Raw genomic sequence first — 20,076 nt, 5'->3', positions numbered from 1 at the left:
GAAATATTTTTTCTATAGATATAGATATAGATATAGATAGAAATATAGATATGAATATAGATATAGAGACGAATCATGACGTGACATGATCTCGACGTAGTTGCTGATTCCATTTTCATCAGTGCAAAAGTATCAGAAGACACGTACTGCAAGCGTAATCAACGTAGAGTTGAGCGACAAGAACATGGCCGCCGGCGTTACACACCGCCTGCTGAGCCAAATTCAGCGGTAGCCCAGATTTATATTTCGCCCTGCAGCAAGTGCTATCCAAGTGTTGTAATCCAATCATTAACGTGAACATGTGGAGGCGCGCAAAAGTCAATCGCGGCCAAACCATCTACGCGCTGGACAGTCGCTTTCCCGATCATGCATTCATGCAAATATAGGATCGTGGATGCATGCCTCCAGGGCCGTCGCCCGGGCGGTATTCGCTTGCCTGAGTGTCCTCCTGACCGGTCTACTCGATCGGTGTAGCAGCCACCGAATCCATCGAGCGGTTCTTACAAACGCCATTGATGATGATGATTGCCTGATTGGCGCTTGCTTGCCAAGAAGAACGGGCACGTACGAGCTAGTAGTCCATTACTATATATATACGGGTCCTAGGTGACCCTGCCTCACCACACAAGTACTCTCGGATCTCGGTCGTACAGCCTCGAACGATCAGCAAGTACTCGCTAGTGAGTGCGAGCAGTGACGGCTGACGACGAGTCGACGACATGGCGAAGAAGCTCGCGCTGCCCCTGGCCCTGTCCGCCTTCTTCTCTTCCTCGGAGGGTCCGTGGCGGCAGCTCAGTGGACACCCGCCTTCGCCACGTTCTATGGCGGCAGCGACGCGTCGGGCACCATTAGTGGAGAAACGAGTTGTACTCCCGGTTCTCAACCGCTTTCGGTCCCAGTTTTAGAACCGGGAGTACAAAATCGGGACTAAAGGTCTCCTCCTTTAGTCCCGGTTTCGCCTTTAGTCCCGTTGGTAAGACCAACCGGGACTAAAAGGCCTCCCGGCCTGGCCACGTGGGGCGGCCGTTTAGTCCCGGTTGGTATTACCAACCGGGACTAAATGTTTCCTTTTTTTTCCTTTTTTTGTTTCTATTTTCAATTGATAATTCGTTTTGGTTTTCGAATAGGTTTTCGAATACGCATTCTACGCTGCTAATAATATACATATTCTATACGTTTATAATGTTCGAACATTTTGTACAAACTAAAGTATGAAACTAACGTATATATTACATGCATATACATATATTGTACGTTATTTTATGTACATATAATATGTATGTATGTGTATATATATATATATTATAAATAAATGTTGCATTGTATATTCTATCATATCCTTGGGATAACAAAATCACTCCATCTAGTTTGGCTTCCATGTTTCGTTGATGTCATTGTAGAACTCGTCGGCGGGATTGAGGACCTAATCATTAAGAAATCCTGCTATGGTCTCTTGAATTGCTTTAAGTTGGTCACGTCGTATGACTTTTTTCTTCAACCATAGAGTCTTCAATAAAAGTTAAAGGAAAAGTATATATATATATATATATATATATATATATATATATATATATATATATATATATATATATATATATATATATATATATATATATATATATATATATAAAACATACTTTGAGGATCTCTTCAGGAGTTCTTTTTTTGTACGCCCCGATAAACTCGCAAACATAGTATCCGCAGTAGTTGTTCCCCTGTTCTTGCCTCAGAACCCACTTTTACGAGAAAAAAGATCCGGTGAATTGAAAGCATGCATGGTGTTAATTGAATTATATATATATAAATGTAGATAGTACTTACTTTGTGTGTGATTACATCTAGTGGCGCTTTACAATGTTTCATGTGGTGATTCTCAATGAAACTTTTCCAAACACTGCATCCAATAAAATAAAACATTAATTTCGTCTTTAATAATTGTTGCAGTTAAGAGATCGGGGTATATATAGTTGCTAGAGAGACCATATTACCCTTGGATAATATCTATCATGTCTTGATACTCTGTTTGCTTTTTTCTTAACGAGTCTAAGATTCTCAACCGACTATTGGCCATATTGATGACCATCAATATCCAGTGATTGCTGCATATGTTTTTATACACAAATATGATCGACATTAACTAGAGTCAACATATATGTATATATATGGGAGATAGCTTAGCTAATAAGCAAATAATTGAACAAATGTCCATATGATCGACATTAATTATTTAACACTTACTTGAAGTTGTAGGGGAAGAGTATGTCCTTGTTTTGTTGGTTCACTAAGAACCTCATGAGTTTTTTCTCGAGTTCAGCTTTCCATTGAGACGGGGGATTAGGGTGTTTGAATACGACATTTGGATCAACGAAACCAACATCATTATCCTTTCTCTTTCTGAGTTCTGTCATCTCATATCTGCATATATAAAAATATAGTGTGAGGATATATAATGTATATATATACATGTAGCTTTATATATACACACTTTAATAGTAGAAAATAATCACACTTACAAACAATAGCAGCTAATGAGACTTTTGTCGAGAGAGTCCAGGTGGCATAGTTGGTGTAATTCTTCAAACTCGACATATATAACGTCATCGCCATGGAAGTAATATTGGTTTCTAACTCTGACAGTAACAAAGGCCTCTCCCCGTTCACACGCCGCCATGTACTACTTGTTTAGCAGGTACATTTGCGTACCCAGTTCACCTAAGGCCTTAGGGTTGTATAGACTCTTTCCACGTTCAAATTTCTTCCAAGGATCCACTTTCAGAGCAGATGGTCCTTCAGTGAGCACTTGGCCAAGGTCCAAACCAGTTTCCTCGTAAAACCGAGCTAGCTCCTCAAAATCGACGTCTAAGTCTAAGTTTGAACCATATTCATTACGAACGACAAGAGGGGGGACTGATTATTGCGATTGTTGTCTGAGTTGTGCAACACCTTTCCCTGGTCTAGTCTTTTTCTGCGCCGCCTCAAATGACTTGGTGAGAGAGCGGTCGTAGTCCGATTTTGGCCGAGTCTTTTGAGATTCCTGCTTTTTTGGTCCACCTTCTTTCTTAGAAGATCTGGAGGTAGGTAGAAGTATGATTTCTCCGGGTTCTCCCTCTCTTCTCATTGCTTTTTTACTTTTTCGAAGAAACTGTCCACATCTTTTTTTACTGCAGCTTTTAATTCCTTTTCACTTTTCTCGAAAGACAGTTTTTGGGGAATAACTGGATTAGATGAGGCATTCTTCTTTGCCGGCTGGTGGGACAACAACTTTGTTTGCGGAGCGGACCTCTTAGGAGCTGGCTTCCTCTTAGTCATCAAGGGAGGCGGGGCAGCCGTTGGAGGCGTTGGAGACCTCCTTGGAGGTGGCGGCGGTGGCGGCGTTGCCACCTGATTGCCCGGAGCACTATGATGATCTGAAGATTCAATAATTGGACTTAGGTTGGCGGAGGCCCTGCTGTGTGATTACAAAAAAGCATAATTAGGTATAAGAAATTGTTATTATTAATCATGCATGTCAATAGAAAGTTTGTGAAAAAATTGTTTCGTTCACTTTTGTCCGCACCTATTGTCTGGCAGTTGAGGAAGCGGCGGTGGACTAGAGACCCCGGGAATAATGATGTAGCACTTGCGCCATAGTATGAATGTTTTCTCTGCTTCTCCTAGAGTCGTCTCCCCATCACCTCCTAGAATGTCAAGAGGCAGGTCACTAAAACCTTTGTTAACTCTATCAATTGAGACGCTAACATATCCAGGTGGTATTATTGCCCCATGAATTCTTGGTGTCTTGGTAGGATCTGGAGGAGAAAAAACACCGAGAGCCACCATGATTATGGCATTCTCTTTTGGAATATGTAGCTCATATGATGTAAACGGTGTAGTGATGTCATCCATGGGGAAACGTAGCATTGCATCATCTTGATTTGGCAACTTCGTGAAAGCGCAGCTGCTTTTCAACTGATCAGGGGGCTAATATTAATGTTCATTCCTGGATCTGATGCCTGCCTCTGGGCACTCATTGCTATTTGCACTTGCTTTATGATTTCGTCCTACATTCTAGCTTGCATGTCTTTTTCGCGCTCCTGTGCTTGAAGCAACGCCTCCCGTGACTCACGAACCAATTCCTCCAACCTGCTGATCCGCGCTGCATCCTCATCCTTCCTTCTCTGCCGGCTTCTGTAGGTATCTCTGTCGTCAGGGAAACCATGTTCCCAAGAAATATTTCGTCCTAAACCTCTCGTTCGGCCACTGTGTTCAGCGGTCCCGAGGGCATACGTCAGTTCATCCTTCTCTCTATTGGGCCTGAACGCACCAATAGTTTTAGCTTGTAGAGCATAACATAATCTTTGTGTTGCTCTTTCGAGTTTTGAGCCATGAACCAGCTTCCCAGTCTCTAGGTCCAGTCTTCCTCCATGAGTGAAAAACCAATTCTTCGCGTGTTTGGGCCAATTGAGTGATTCTGGTGTGATACCCTTGGCAAGAATGTCCACTTCCATTTTTTCCCACTTGAGAACGGTAGTCACGTAGCCACCAGATCCCATGCCATGGTGGTATACCTTCTGTCGGGCATTCTCTTGGTTCCTTCTCACCCGTTCCTCACCCTCTTCCGATGTCTTGTACTATACAAAATCATTCCAGTAGGGCCTCAACTTCGCGAGCGGGCCACTAGTATTGAAATTGGGCGTTATGTTCTTCTTGACGTATTTCGTGTATAGGGATTTCTTCCAAGTCTGAAATTGTGTGGCCATCTTTTTCATAGCCCAATTTCAAACTAGTTCCTTTAATTCATCATCGTTGATAGCATCATAATCATCCGCTTGCAACGTGAAATGTTGAAGAATATCATCCCAAATTAAATTCTTATCAAGATCAGAGACAAAACTAACATGAGGCTCGTTGATCTTTTGCTTCCATTCACGGGCACTGATCGGAAGTCTATCCCTTACAAGGCACCCACAGTATTGCACGAATTTCCTTGCGTGTGGACCAAGTGGTTCGCCTGTCTCGATATTGAATTCCGATATTATGTAGCGCCCCTCCAATGGCTTTTTCGGGCCTCGAATTTTTTTGCTTTTCGCCGTTGTTGTCATCGATTCAGAGGGCTACGTATAATAGATGATAGATATTCAAATATATATATATATATATATATATATATATATAATATTCAAATATATATATAAATGTATATACCTCGCCTGTATTTTCTTGCACAATATTTTCTTGGTTATCTTCAAGAGCCAGGTATTGACTCCCGTCATCTACATCCTGCTGGTCACCATCGGCAAATTGAGTATCGGTGTTGATAATATTCATCATTTCTTCATCCATGTTGTCTCTCGGGGCAGCCATCTAGCTTTTACACCACCAGATATATCTATAAAAAAATAAAAACTATATCTATAAAATGAACTCCTGCAAGACCTGACACCTCAAGGATAGTAACATTTGTAAAAATCATTTCTGTATCTGTACTAGTGATAGAATCTAGCATAAGCCTTATTTAAGTGCCTAGCTTGTTTGAAGGGGAAATCTTAACTGACAAAGTTTAAAGGTTTCCAGAGAGTTTAACACTACTCTGCTTGCCGAGAAAGTTGCTAGTGTTGTGTCGTTGGCATTTTTCATGGCCGTGGCCATGGTCATTGTGTTCTCGTCTTTTACTGCGTCAGGTAAGTAATTCACATGATATTTCCGCAAATTAACAGAAGAATGGGAGTGTACACACATAACAATCGATTATCGTTTATATTTATATATATACTACGTTTGGGTACGGTGATTGACAGACTACTACGACGATATCAGGACGTGTGAATAAATAACCATCTGTACTAGTTGACCTTGTTTACGTGATCATCTTGGCGAGCATTTCTCCACCGGACGGCACCGTACTTGGCCACGGAAGAGCTCCAATTCTACGAGGAAGGGAACACGGTCTTCCACGACCATTGCCACTCGTCCTCGTAGAATCAAAGCGCCTCCTTGACGTCCATTACCGCTCGGCAGAGAACATGCTCGCTGAGCTAAACACGATCCGCAAGTTCAACTAGTACGGATTTTCTACAATTTTCTAACTAGTCATCATATCCTACCGTGCAAAAAGGAGGAAACGATGAGACACCGGGCGCGCCCATGCTCCACTGTGCTCGATGGCTCAGCGCAAAATTGCATTACAAGATTGCCGGCACGAGGGCTCGGCACACGCATCCATCCGATTACAAAAGGTTGGAGCAATTAATCCATCCTAAACGGATTATATATGGTGGCGGCGGTGGCTCACATCCAAGGTGTCAAACACGAGGTCCAGCTCCTGCAGCCAAAAAAACATGTTAGAGACTTAGACTTTACTAAAAAAACATGTTACAGAAGTATGCACCAAATTGATGAGCCAAATTGATACTAATGGAAATCAGCAGACTATTGTTTATAACAGCAAAATGTACAAAACAAATGCAAAAGCAAGCATCTCACTATATCTTCAAAAATGCTTCCATTATCAATGCTGCTCTCATCAGCATAGAGATTTTGTCGCAAAAAGTTTCTACCACTTAGGTTCCAATCCAAACTTCAAAGATCATGCACAGATTCTAGATTCATACAGAAGCATCTTTTTTTATGACTTGTAGAAATTGCAAAAGCTCATGATATCAGCCATAACTCCTACCAGATCAAAGTTAGCTCCTGCCCAGATTCTAGATTCATACAAAAGCTCATTTGCAACAAGTATGTACAAATGTATAAAAATCATAATTCTAATAAACATGATCATCTAGTAGAGCTTTTAATTAAAGGATTTGTCATGCCGGAGCTCCATGGCCACGGCGGCGGCCTCCTTCTTCCACTCCCGCTCCCACCGCCACCAAGGCCAGTATACGCAGATCAGTATACGCATAGTGCACCTGTACCGTGGTTGTCAAGTTAAAAAGCAACTTGAGTTTTGGATAAACTTTGCGTGGCATCAACTTGGATGCCGACCCAACAGAGAGTTGGGGAGTGGATTTAGTAGGTCACCAAAAAATTCCACCTAGTGTTCAACTTGAAACCATACTAGATTCTTTTTTTTCAAAAGATGAAGCTGTTTCTGACATCTACGGCATGCGACCGCACGCAGCCTATAAATACACTAGATAAACTATAAGAACTAATTAACAATATCTTGGGCATCTATAATAACACATATATTGCAAGAAAGACTTCAAGCCAGCAAAGCAGGTTCACAAACACACACTGCTAACCGTCGTCCTCCCTCTTGTGATGACAGAACAAGCCCCTTGGCCCTTGCCCGTTCTACACTTGAGCATGCTACCTCCTAGCAATAGCAACACACACAACTGTCATGCGCAGCACTGATCATCTCACCGCTGATCACTAATACCGATTCTATTGACCTACACACATCATGAGAAAGACAGTCAGACAACAGACAAGACACATGTTTTAGCTTCCCTGACTCGACCACCTCTTGTTAGTTTCAAATTGCACAACAGAATGTAGTCATGTTTATGCAATACAAAAGCCCTCTAACAAATTCAGTAATATGCATCTTCCAAATATGAACCCCACCATGACATATCTCAACATTGTTCTCCACCAGGTATCTATAAATCTCGCCAAGGCCATGGGCGCCCCGCCCCAACATAGCCCGGCGATCTCCATCGTCGTCGGAACACCAACTACGGCATCATCAAGGGAAGTGCAGAGGAAGAGGGAGATCGGGGCCAAACCTAGAGATGTGCCGTAGCTGTGGCCTGCTACGGATCTTGGAGAAGACTGCTTGGGGGAGAGGTGGGCCGAGGATGAGGACGACGCGAGGCATGCGCTGGCCGGCCGGTGACAGCGTGCGCACGTGAGGCGAGGCTAGGGTGGCCTGGGGGCGGCGGCGCTGCTGGATCGATCTGGTGGAGAAGATGAGGCTTGGCGGAGACAGAGAGGTTTTATAAAGGGAGACCTTTAGTCCCGGTTGCTGCTATGAACTGGGACTAAAGACCCTTTAGTCCCGGGTGATGATTAGAACCGGGACTAAAGGTCTGATCTTTAGTCCCGTGTGTAGCCATGGCCCGAGAGTAAAGGTCATTTTGGCGGGCTGCGAAAACGCAGCCCACCTTTAGTCCCGGGTGTAGCCACGGCCCGGGAGTAAAGGGCATTTTAGGCCCGGGAGTAAAGGTGGTCTGCAGTTGGCTTTCTCCGGTTTTCATAAGTTTTTTCCTTTTTTATATATTTCTTTTATATAAAAATGCATAGAGTTATTAATTGCCTAATAAATAAAATATTACCAAAAAAATTATAAAAAAATCATGGACTTGGTTTTGCATTATTATACACAACAAAAAATTGTAACCTAAACTCTTTTGTTTTACTGTATGAATATTTGACATAGTGTAAATAATAATTACAAATTGCACATGCAAAAATATACTACTTAATTAAAATCATTAAAACTATTGCTTTTCGACAGGAAATTAGTTTTCACATCTTATTAACGTTGATCATTTGTTTTTTCATCACACATTCTCCACGGGAAATCCACCGTCTAGCAGAAAATTCTTTTAAACCGTAGAAAATATGAAAACACGACAAAAAATCTGAAGTCACAATTATTACATAATAGGTCTAATACATCACTAAATATATCAAGCGGGCACAGTAGTGAACTTCTTCTTAACGTATATCCTTTGGTTATGATCGCGTCATAACCATGGAGTGTCCTCATCATTTAGCTAGATGCTTGGGTCTTTGTTCACTGTGAAGGGTGGAATTCGGTCATCCTTTTCATAATCTTCTGATATGTCTGACTTGTCTTCAATTCCGACGATGTTTCTTTTCCCTGAAAAAACTATGTGGCGCTTTGGCTCATAGATTGGGTCGTTGTTGTTTTTCCATCTCTTCAGTTTTGTAGACATGTCCTTGACATAAAACACCTGATTCACATCCTTGGCAAGGACGAATGGTTCGTCTTTGTACCCAATATTGTTGAGGTCCACGGTTGTCATTCCATACTGGTTGTCGACTGCTACCCCACCTCCAGTCGCCTTTACCCATTGGCACTTGAACAAAGGTACCTTCAAAGTAGGTGCATAGTTTAGTTCCCATATCTCCTCTATGCGGCCATAATATGTTTGCTTATTTCCATTAGGGTTGGTGGCATCTATGCGGACACCACTGTTTTGGTTGGTGCTCTTTTTATCTTGGGCTACTGTGTAAAATATATTCCCATTTATCTCGTACCCTTTGTATGTGAGGATATGCCACGATGGCTGCCTAGCCAACAAATACAGTTGCTCATCAATACTCTCATCACCCTGACATTCTTTTCGCAACCAGTCGCTGAAAGTTTCTATGTGCTGACGCGTAATCCAAGCTTCAAACTTCCCTGGAAACTCGGATCAGAGCAACTCTTTATGTGTCTCGATATACGGATCCACCAAGGAGGAGTTTTGTAGAACTGTGTAGTGTGCTTTATTAAAATAATTGTCCAGCGTACCAATATATGTTTTCTTCCCTAGTGTCCCCTTTCCACTTAGTCTCCCCTTGCGTCACGATTTAGGAACACCAACCGGGTCAAGGTCGGGAATAAAGTCAACACAAAACTCAATGACCTCCTCTATTCCATAGCCCTTGGCGATGCTTCCTTCTGGACAAGCACGGTTGTGAACATATTTCTTTGGGACTCCCATGAACCTCTCAAAGGGGAACATGTTGTGCAGGAACACAGGACCAAGAATGCTAATCTCCTTGACCAGGTGAACTAGGAGGTGTGTCATGATATTAAAGAAGGAAGGAGGGAACACCAACTCAAAGCTGACAAGACATTGAACCACATCATTCTGTAGTTTAGCTAGATCCATTAGATCGATTGCCTTCTAAGAAATTGCATTGAGGAATGCACATAGCTTCACGGTGGCTAGACGTACATTTGGAGGTAGAATTCCTCTTAATGCACCTGGAAGCAATTGCGTCATGAGCACGTGGCAGTCATGTGACTTTAAGTTTAGGAATTTCTTCTCTGGCATATTTATTATACCCTTTATATTCAAGGAGAATCCAGATGGTACCTTGATGCTTGCTAGGCATTCAAACATGCTTTCCTTCTCTTCTTTGCTAAGAGTGTAGCTGGCAGGACTTAAGTAATGGCGTCCATCATCTGTCTTCTTTGGATGTAGGTTGTCTCGTTCTTTCAAACATCGCAGGTCCTGTCGTGCTTCAAGTGTGTCCTTATGCTTCCCATACACACCCATGAAGCCTAGCAGGTTCACACAAAGATTCTTCGTTAGGTGTATCACGTCGATCGCGCTACGGACCTCTAGGACTTGCCAATAGGGTAGCTCCCAAAATATGGACTTCTTCCACATGGGTGTGTGACCGTCGGCATCGTTCGGAACAGGTTCACTGCCATGTGCCTTTCCAAATACTACTTTCACATCCTTGACCATATTGAGTACATCCTCACCAGTTCGGTTGCCTGGCTTGGACTGGTGGTCTGCCTTACCTTTAAAATGCTTGCCTTTCTTTCTTAGGGGGTGATTCGCAGGAAGAAATCGACGATGGCCAAGGTACATGACCTTTCGACATTTTTTCAAGAATATACCTTTAATGTCATCGAAACAGTGCGTGCATGCATTATATCCCTTGTTTGATTGTCCTGAAAGATTACTTAGAGCAGGCCAATCATTGATTGTTACGAACAACAATGCTCGTAGGTCAAAGTGCTCCTGTTTGTGCTCATCCCACACACGTACACCTGGTCTGTTCCACAAAAGTAGAAGTTCTTCAACTAGTGGCCTCAGGTACACATCGATGTCGTTGCCAGGTTGCCTTGGACCTTGGATGAGCACTGGCATCATAATAAACTTACGCTTCATGCATAACCAGGGAGGTAGGTTGTAGATACATAGAGTAACAGGCCAAGTGCTATGACTACTGCTCTTCTCCCCGAAAGGATTCATACTATCCGTACTTAAAGCAAACCTTAAGTTTCTTGCGTCATTTGCAAACTCCGGGAATTCTCTATCGATTGCTCTCCACTAGGACCCATCAGCAGGGTGTCTCAACATATTGTCTACCTTACGGTCTTCTTTGTGCCATCGCAATAACTTTGCATGGTCTTTGTTTCTGAACAGACGTTTCAAGTGTGGTATTATAGGAGCATACCACATAATCTTGGCAGGGATTTTCTTCGTGGGACATTCACCCTCAACATCACCAGGGTCATCTCGCCTGATCTTATACCGCGATGCATGACATACCAGGTATGCATCTAACTTCTCGTACTCCTCGCCACGGTAGAGGATGCAGTAATTAGGACATGCATGTATCTTCTGGATTTCTAATCCCAAAGGGCAGACTACCTATTTTGCTTCGTACGTAGTGACGGGCAATTCATTATCCTTTGGAAGCATCTTCTTTTGGATTTTCAGTAACTCCCCAAATCCCTTGTCAGATACACCATTTTTTGCCTTTCATTGCAGCAATTCCAGTGTGGTACCTAACTTTTTCTGCCCCGCATCACAAGTTGGGTATAGCAATTTCTTGTGATCCTCTAGCATGCGCTCGAACTTGATCTTCTCCTTTTCACTTTCACATTCTCTTTGTGCGTCACGAATGGCCTGACCAAGATCATCAGCGGGCTCATCTTCTGCCACTACCTCTTCTTCAGCTTCCCCCATTGTAGTATCATTGAAGGCACCATATTCAGCAATAATGTCATCATCGTCCCATTGTTCTTCTTCACCTTCTTCCATTACAACCCCGGTTTCTCCGTGCTTCGTCTAACAAATATAGTTTGGCATAAAACCCGACTTCAACAAGTGTGAATGAAGACTCCTTGAGCTAGCATATTCCTTCAAATTCTTACATATGACACATGGGCAGCACATGAAACCATCGTGTTTGTTTGCCTCGGCCACACGTAAGAAAGAATGCACGCCCTCAATGGACTCTTGGGAGCGGCGATCAGCATTGTACATCCAATGTTGGCTCATCTGCATTACATGACATACATACCATATTAAAACCTAGAACATAATTAGTTAATTATACGACATGCATGCCACCACACAAGGTATTAATTTATGAAAGTCTCGCTACAATGTAGACAATCCCAACTACCACTAAAAAAACTAAAGCTAAAATGCACTTCAGCAGCATAAAGATTTCGTGACCAATCCAAACTAAAATAGACAGATCATGCGTTTGTTCAACATCTATGGGCTTCTTCCGTAGAATCACTGTCTCATCAGCCGCCGTAGCCGCCTGTGCAAGAGAGTTTTGCACGTGTTCAACATACTCTTCCTCCCAGTACCAGCCTGAACATCTAGTGCCATCCCACTGAAATTAAAATAAAAAATTAGAACTTTAATTACAACCATCATAAAAATAAGTATAAATTAACCATAATCATCAAATGCGACAAAATAACTCACATTGCGATCCAGACACTTGTAGAAGATACAGCCCTTGTTGGGACACTCCTTCCTCACCCGGTACTCCATCACAATCTTCTCCTCACACTTGTTGCATGCAATGAGAGGAAGGTCCGGTCTCAGTCGCTTTGTAACCCGATGAGAGGCCGAGGACCCGGAAACAGTTGCCATCTACTCTCTATACTCATTTTTAATATAATATAAATTTCTCATTTTATAAACAAATAAAATTAAAAAAACTCTAAAATTCTCTATATCTCTAAAGCATGAAGTGTGCTATGCATGCTAGAAATGAAAGCTCAATACTAGTTTTGAATAACTACTTTAACCTTCCTTCATCCAAATACGCAAACTTTAAAGTGATTTTGAGCTTAAATGGCTTACAAATAAAAAAAAATCTATCATAAAAAACCACATATATCTAGTCCATAAAATGAAATAAGCTACAGATGAAACACGAGAGTATAAAGTTGGTAACCTTTAGAACCGATGGAGGAATGTAAGAAATCTTGTGACCGGTGATGAGGAAGAAGAGAGGCCGGCGATAGCAACAGAACACTGAGCTCAAAGTGGCTCGGGCTCGGGGAGGAACAATGACTATATAGGAGGGTACCTTTAGTCCTGGTTGGAGACAGAAACCGGAACTAAAGGTCCCTTTATAGTCCCAGACGGAGCCTCCAGCCGGGAGTAGACTTTTACTCCCGGTTGGAGGCTCCGTCCGGGAGTAAAAGTTAACCTTTAGTTTCGGTTGGTAGCTCCAACCAGGACTAAAGGTCCCCTCCAGCAAAAGCCTAGTGCAGTAGCCGTTGGGCAGGGACCTTTAGTCCCGGCTGGATCTACAAACCGGGACTAAAGGTCTCTCTAGTCCCAGACGCAAAAAATACTGGGACTAAAGCCAAATTTCGAGCTGGATCAAAGGTCGTTTCTCTACTAGTGATGGGTAATTAACTGTTCTGCTCCATCAACACTTGACTATGCTGCTGGCCTGCTGCCATGCAGGTTTCGCATTAACGAACAATGCTAACGAAATCAAACGATCAGGCGGCGCGTGCGGGTACGGCAACCTGTACAACGCCAGGTACGGCACGCGCACGACGGAGCTGAGCACGGCGCTGTTCAACAATGGCGCCATGTGCGGTGCGTGCTTCGCCATTGCCTGCGACACGCGCCGGTCGCGGTGGTGCAAGCCGGGCGCCGCCTCCGTCACGGTCACGGTCACCAACCTCACTACTAGACTCGCATGCTTTGCCGAGGGCCTCTGGCCCTCGGCAAAGGACCAGAAACCCTCGGCAAAGGCTTTGCCGAGGGCCTCTGGCCCTCGGCAAAGGACCAGAAACCCTCGGCAAAGGCTTTGCCGAGGGCTGCCCTCGGCAAAGACCCCTCGGGGAATTTTTAGACGGCGAAGGGGTCTTTGCCGAGGGCCATTTATCGGGCACTCGGCAAAGCCTTTGCCGAGGGCCAGGACGGCCCTCGGCAAAGAAAAGAAGCCGTCACGCGCCGGCGCCGTTGGCGGTTTCTTTGCCGAGGGCCGACGCTCGGCAAAGAAATGGTTTTTTTTTTGAATTTTTTTTGCCGAGGACCGGCCCTCGGCAAAGAATTTTTTTTAAATCTTTGCCGAGGGCCTCCTCCCTGGCCCTCGGCAAAGAAATTTTCAAGATTTTTCCCAAAAAACCTTTGCCGAGGGCTATTGCAAGGGCCCTCGGCAAAGGTTTTTTTTTTAAAAAAATTGTTTACCGAGGGCCGGCCCTCGGCAAAGAAATAGTTTTTTTTTGATTTTTTTTAAAACCTTTGCCGAGGGCCTGCTCCCTGGCCCTCGGCAAAGAAATTTTCAGGATTTTAAAAAAAAATCTTTGCCGAGGGCTATTGCTAGGGCCCTCGGCAAAGGACCCTTCTTTGCCGAGGGCCTTGGTCATTGCCCTCGGCAAAGAGACAGACATTTAATTTTTTTTTGTTTTTTGCATTCCATCGACACAAGCATTTCATATATATACATATATATATCACACAGAACCCATTTTCTCACAATATATCACAACCATAATTGTGAACCACAAATCACAATATATTACAACGACAAGTCACATGTTCATCATCATTCACATGTTTATTACAACAAGTTAATGAAATCCAAGCACAAGTCACAACCATAAATCACAAATCACACTAAAGTCCAACCACATCACCTAGCACGAGTCCTCATTAAGCTAGCCTATGAGACGATGGTGAAGGAAAAGTAGGATCACCCGGTGACGCACTAGCGGGTTGATTGGAACCCGCGGACGGAAGCTGCACAAAGGAGCAGAGATTGCATGTGTGAGTAATCCGGGAAAACAGTTTTGGAACTTAGAGATTGCATCTAGTAATCTAGGAATACAAAAAGATTAGACTCAATTGAAAATTTCAGCAGCACCTCCCCTACACGGGGAGGTTTCCAAAACCTGCAAGAAACGACGGCACGAACGCCGACATCCACAACGGCACGAACGCCGACATCCACAATGGCACGAACGCCGACATCCACAACGGCACGAAGGCCGACATACATGCAAAGCACAAGCGAAAAGTGAACTTTCATACTTACAGGAGTAGCTACAGGAGTAGGAGGTGGAGGAGCTGAAAACTGCACAGGTACACCCGATGCTTGCCCAAGACTTTGCATGATCACCATCATCTCCGCCATCTGCTTCTGCGCGGCCTCGAACGCGACCTTCTGGGCCTGCAGCTGTGCGGTCAGCTCCGCGTTCTGCTCTTGACTTTGCCTTCTTGTTTCTTGCAGCTCGGCCTGCAATATTTCACTCCAATGTATCAGTAATGCAAATCTAATTTAGGTGTGTAAATATCTACGTATGATGAGTAAAGCAGGAATTACCTAGAGTGCTTGGACCTGCTGCAGTGCTGGAGAAGGCCGTGGACGTATGGGCTGGCTGGAGCTCGTGCTCCGTGCTAGGATAGCGTCGAGGGAGGGAACAGTGGTGGAGTCGATGGCGCCGTCTGCAATCCACAGCCGCCCGTGCTTCTTGCCTCCTCCGAGCCTCATGATCGCCTCTGCATCAATGGGCTCAGTGCGCATATTGTAATCTTCCCCATAGATCTCCCTTACCGTTGACGTGTACTCTTGGACTTTAGTGTACACGTTCGGGTCGGAGTACGCCTGGGGCGGGGCAGCCGGGTCGAAGGAGACAGAGGACGACGCCCTACCCATGTGGGACATAGCCCACGCTGAGAACTTCGAGACCTCCTCGCCCGGGTGCGCAGCCTCCTGCGAGAAAGATGGGAAGATGGTGAGAAATCAAGCAGAATTGAGTGTCAAAATAAATGAAAGAAATCACTTACGTATGCTTGTTTGTATCCGGGGAGGCTACGGCTGCCTTGATGGTGAGTTGGACCTTGATTCATCAGACGCTGTTCCCGCCGCCTCTCGTGCGTGTCAACAAAGTCCTGTGATAACCACTTGTCCACGATCATGGCCCAGCACTCGGGATATGATCGGCACCACCAGGGAATCACCTACAAGTCATCGAGTATTTGACATATCAGAAGATGAAATTGAACCTACTTAATATCAAAACGAATCATTATGAATGTTATTCGCCTACCTCAAGATACTGGTCCCGGGTCAGCGTAATCCGTCTTGCTTGAGGCTTGGGGAGGGACTGCCTAAGTACCGACCTGTAGTAGTCAATGTGGGCCTGGACGCGCCCATGGTGGTGCATCTCGGTGACGTACTTCCTACAAGCTGCGGCAGCCGCCCGATCTGCCTGGGCCTCAAGTCCTTCTTCGGCCTTGAAATATTTCTGCATACAAAACCGATGTATCCATTCATTATTTCAATAAAAGATTTAACCAATGAATGCGATGTATTAAGCAATGTTGTGCGAGAGAGACTTACCCAAAACTCCGCCAATACTCGCTCCTGCTTGTTGCGGTAAGTGTCATCCATGAACAGCGCGTACCTATCCTAGTTGGAGGCCGGCTCCCACACCACCGGCTCTTCGGACAGTTGCACAATGCCGGGGTACCATTTCCTGCACAAAACACCAAGGATGCTCGCGGGGGTGCGTGCTGGAGTACCCGACAAAACCAACCAGGCCCTGCACAAGTGATTAAGAAAATTTATCAGTTTCTCTTAAGATTTCCAACATATCTTATGAAGTAGTTGTGATAACATCCATAGTTACTTACCTCTTTGCCATAGGCCAAATCACTGGGCGGTTGTAAGGAAGCGGAACCGGAGGGAGGCTCGCGGGACCTCGCTCGTAGAGAGTCCGGGTAGCGGTACCCTCTCCCTCACCCTCGAGCGCCTCGCCTCCCTCGCCCTCGAGCGCCTCGCCTCCCTCGCCCTCGAGCGCCTCGTCTCCCTCGCCCGTCTGCTGACCCCTCTCGTCCTCCAACGAGGACGAGGCCGTGGCCGTCACGTGCTTCTCCTCCAGCACCTCGTCACGTGTGGAGATGTCTGGGTTTCAGGCATCCGACGTCACAACTCGCTCGAAACCTTCTCAATTTTTACCACAGTCTACACATGCGATAACATGACATCTCGACAAGTTTCGTGATTTTCGGACTTCGTATGGATTTTATAATTTTAAAACACTTTTCCGGCAAGTCGGTCATCATGTTACGCGAACAAGATGCGCGAAATTTGATGCGAGTTCGTGGATAGGAACTCAACATGCACCAATTAACATGAATAACATTTTTCGAAACACTACATTGCAATATTCCATGCACCTGCAGTTCAAATTTGACATATTCGAAAAAAATCAAAGAATCGAAATAAATTAAGGAAATATACAAAACAAAATCAAAATTGGCCTAAATTTTAAAATTGAGTTCAAAACAATGTATTGTAGCACCACAAAAAAACTGGGCTAAAAAAACAAAAAAAAAATTGCCGAGGGCTCTTTGCCGAGGGCCTGGCCCGTGGCCCTCGGCAAAGAATTTTTTTAAAAAAATAAAAAATCTTTGCCGAGGGCCTATCCTGGCCCTCGGCAAAGGGCTTCTTTGCCGAGGGCCTAGCCTCGGGCCCTCGGCAAAGGCGATTTATAAAAAAAAAATTTTTGGCCGAAAAACTGGTTTTAAAAAAATCTTTGCCGAGGGCCTGGTCTAGGGCCCTCGGCAAAGACTTAAAAAAAAATTTGCCGAAAAAGCTAGTTTCACAGAAAAAAAAACCTTTGCCGAGGGCCTAACGGGTGGCCCTCGGCAAAGCTTGACGGGAAATGGCCGCCGTGACCCAACGGGCCTAATTTGCCGAGGACATCTTTGCCGAGGGCCGCGGCCCTCGGCAAAGATTTGATTTGCCGTGGGCCTGTCTTTGCCGAGGGCCGTACCCTCGGCAAAGGCCTCTTTGTCGAGGGCCGTTCTTTGCCGAGTGCCCGAGATTTAGCCATCGGCAAAGCCTCTGGCCCTCGGCAAAACACGCGTTTCCAGTAGTGCCTGTGCCCTCCCAACTGGGCGCTGTCGGGCGACGCCGGCGGCGGCTGGTGCAACCCGCCGCGCCGCCACTTCGACATGTCCCAGCCGGCGTGGGAGACCATCGCCGTGTACCGCGCCGGGATCGTGCCCGTCAACTACAGCCGCGTGCCGTGCCGCGGCAGGAGCGGCGGCGTCAGGTTCACCGTGCAGGGCCACAGCTACTTCGAGCTGGTCACCGTCGCCAACGTCGGCGGCAGCGGCGTCGTGGCGCAGGCCTGGATCAAGGGCTCCACCACGGACTGGATGCCCATGAGCCGCAACTGGGGCGCCAACTGGCAGGGCAACGCGTACCTCAACGGGCAGGGCCTCTCGTTCCGCCTCAGGTCTGACGACGGCCGCGTCGTCACGGCGTACAACGTCGCGCCCAAAGGCTGGTGGTTCGGCGCCACCTACACGTCCAATATATGCCCAGTTCTAGCTATTGACCACCGGCCTTTTTGCACAGAGCGGCGCGCGCTCCATCGCCGTCTCTAATTCTCTATGCTAGTGGTTTTCTTGCATGTCTCCTCTCTCTCTTTGATAACCTGTTCTGCTCTTTCATCAATCAAAGAAAAAAAAGTAGTAGTTGCATACCAGTTGTTCACAATCACAAGTTTATTAGGTAGAGTCGACGTGGCTTAGGATCTAAACACTACCGGAAACATCTAAGTTGCCGAGTGTCCCACCTTTGCCGTGGGCAAGATTTCGGGCACTCGTGTTTGCCGAGTGTCCCAAAGACGACACTCGGCAAAAACAAAACTCACGGCATAACAGTTTACACCGAGTGCTGACACTCGGTAAACAACAGACACACGGCAACTTCATGTCCGGGTAACACCATCGACCTCCGTTATCATTTTGCCGAGTGTTACCCGTTAACACACGGCAAACCAACCTATATGCCGAGTGTCAAAATACAACACTCGGCAAATCCTGTTATATGCCGAGTGTCAGCATCTGACACTCGGCAAACAAATTTTTTTTTATTTTGCCCCCCAAACTTTTTGTACTATTGTCTTACAATACCTGTTGCTCTGTGTTGAAGTTTTGTATATTTCTTAGTTATTTTACTATATTTCATCAATTTATTTTAGTCAAATGAATTTTCGGTAATTTTTTGGATTTGAACTGCAAGTGCTTTGAATATCCGAAAAAAGTGAATAAAAAAATGATATTCTTGTCACTGAGTCTGTTTTGAGACCGTATCTAGGGCCAGACCAGAAATTTCGAACATTGTGTTCGCAAAACATGAGCAGATATATGCGTGGCGGAAAAGTCTGAAAATTTTATAAAAAGCAAACAAAGTCTGAAAATCACGAAATTCGTCGAGTTGTCATGATATCATACGTGGAGGCTATGGTAAAAAATTGAGAGTGTTTTGTCAAAGTTGACACGTACGCTGCTTACAAATTGGATCATCTTCAGAGAAGTTTCTGAGATTTGAGAAAGATCCGGTAAGACGAGGAGACAATTTGAATGTCGATTTGGAGTTTCACTTCAAAATTTTTTGTATATACAATAGAGAACAAATATCGCTTCTTGTGAATTTTTGGCAATTTTTCGGAGCCATTTCATAATTTTAATTCTTTCGTCGCAATTATTGAATTTTAGATGCGTGATATACAAACACATGAAATAATAGTCCAATTTTTGTACAAGCTTGAAATATACATTTGTGAGTGCACCTAACAAAGTGTAATGCAAGTTCATTTCATGAAATTAGTGAAACATGAAATAGAGGAAAGTAATTAAGTAGAGGAAAGAAAAGGGTAGCATGAAATATAGAAATAAGTTTGCCGAGTGTTGCATAGGTGGCACTCGGCAAAAATGTAATAAACTTTATTTAAAATTTCTTGTTAAGGGAGAACAGGGATTTTTTAAAATAGGGAAAACAGGAGGGCACTTTTTTAAAAAAATGTTTGCCGAGTACCCAATCGTCACGGCACTCGGCAACTAGGCGTTTAGGTTTTTTAAGTAGTTTACCGAGTGCGCCATCGGTCGACACTCGGCAAACTGATGGGATTTTTTTTTAAAAATGTTGCCGAGTGTCGTATCGGGCTGACACTCGGCAAACAGGCCGCAAAATAGCTAGGCCGCTGGCCGGCTCTAGCCATTTCTCCATTCTATCCCCGCGCACGCGCCGCCGTCGACCTCCCTCCCCTCGCGCCGCCGTCGAGCTCCCCCCCCCCCCACGCGCCCTCCTCCCTCCCCACTC

At 44.8% G+C, this 20,076-nt stretch overlaps 1 pseudogene; it reads left to right on the top strand.

Moving 5' to 3' along the window:
* The first annotated feature begins 719 nt into the window (after positions 1–719).
* On the top strand, positions 720–18,356 carry LOC136454434 (expansin-A8-like; annotated as a pseudogene).
* Positions 18,357–20,076: the final 1,720 nt, after the last annotated feature.

Source organism: Miscanthus floridulus, chromosome 5, assembly GCF_019320115.1.
Source record: "Miscanthus floridulus cultivar M001 chromosome 5, ASM1932011v1, whole genome shotgun sequence".
Lineage (NCBI taxonomy): Eukaryota > Viridiplantae > Streptophyta > Magnoliopsida > Poales > Poaceae > Miscanthus > Miscanthus floridulus.
The sequence above is the reverse complement of the archived record's forward strand: the minus strand, read 5'-3'. Positions and strand labels throughout refer to the sequence as shown.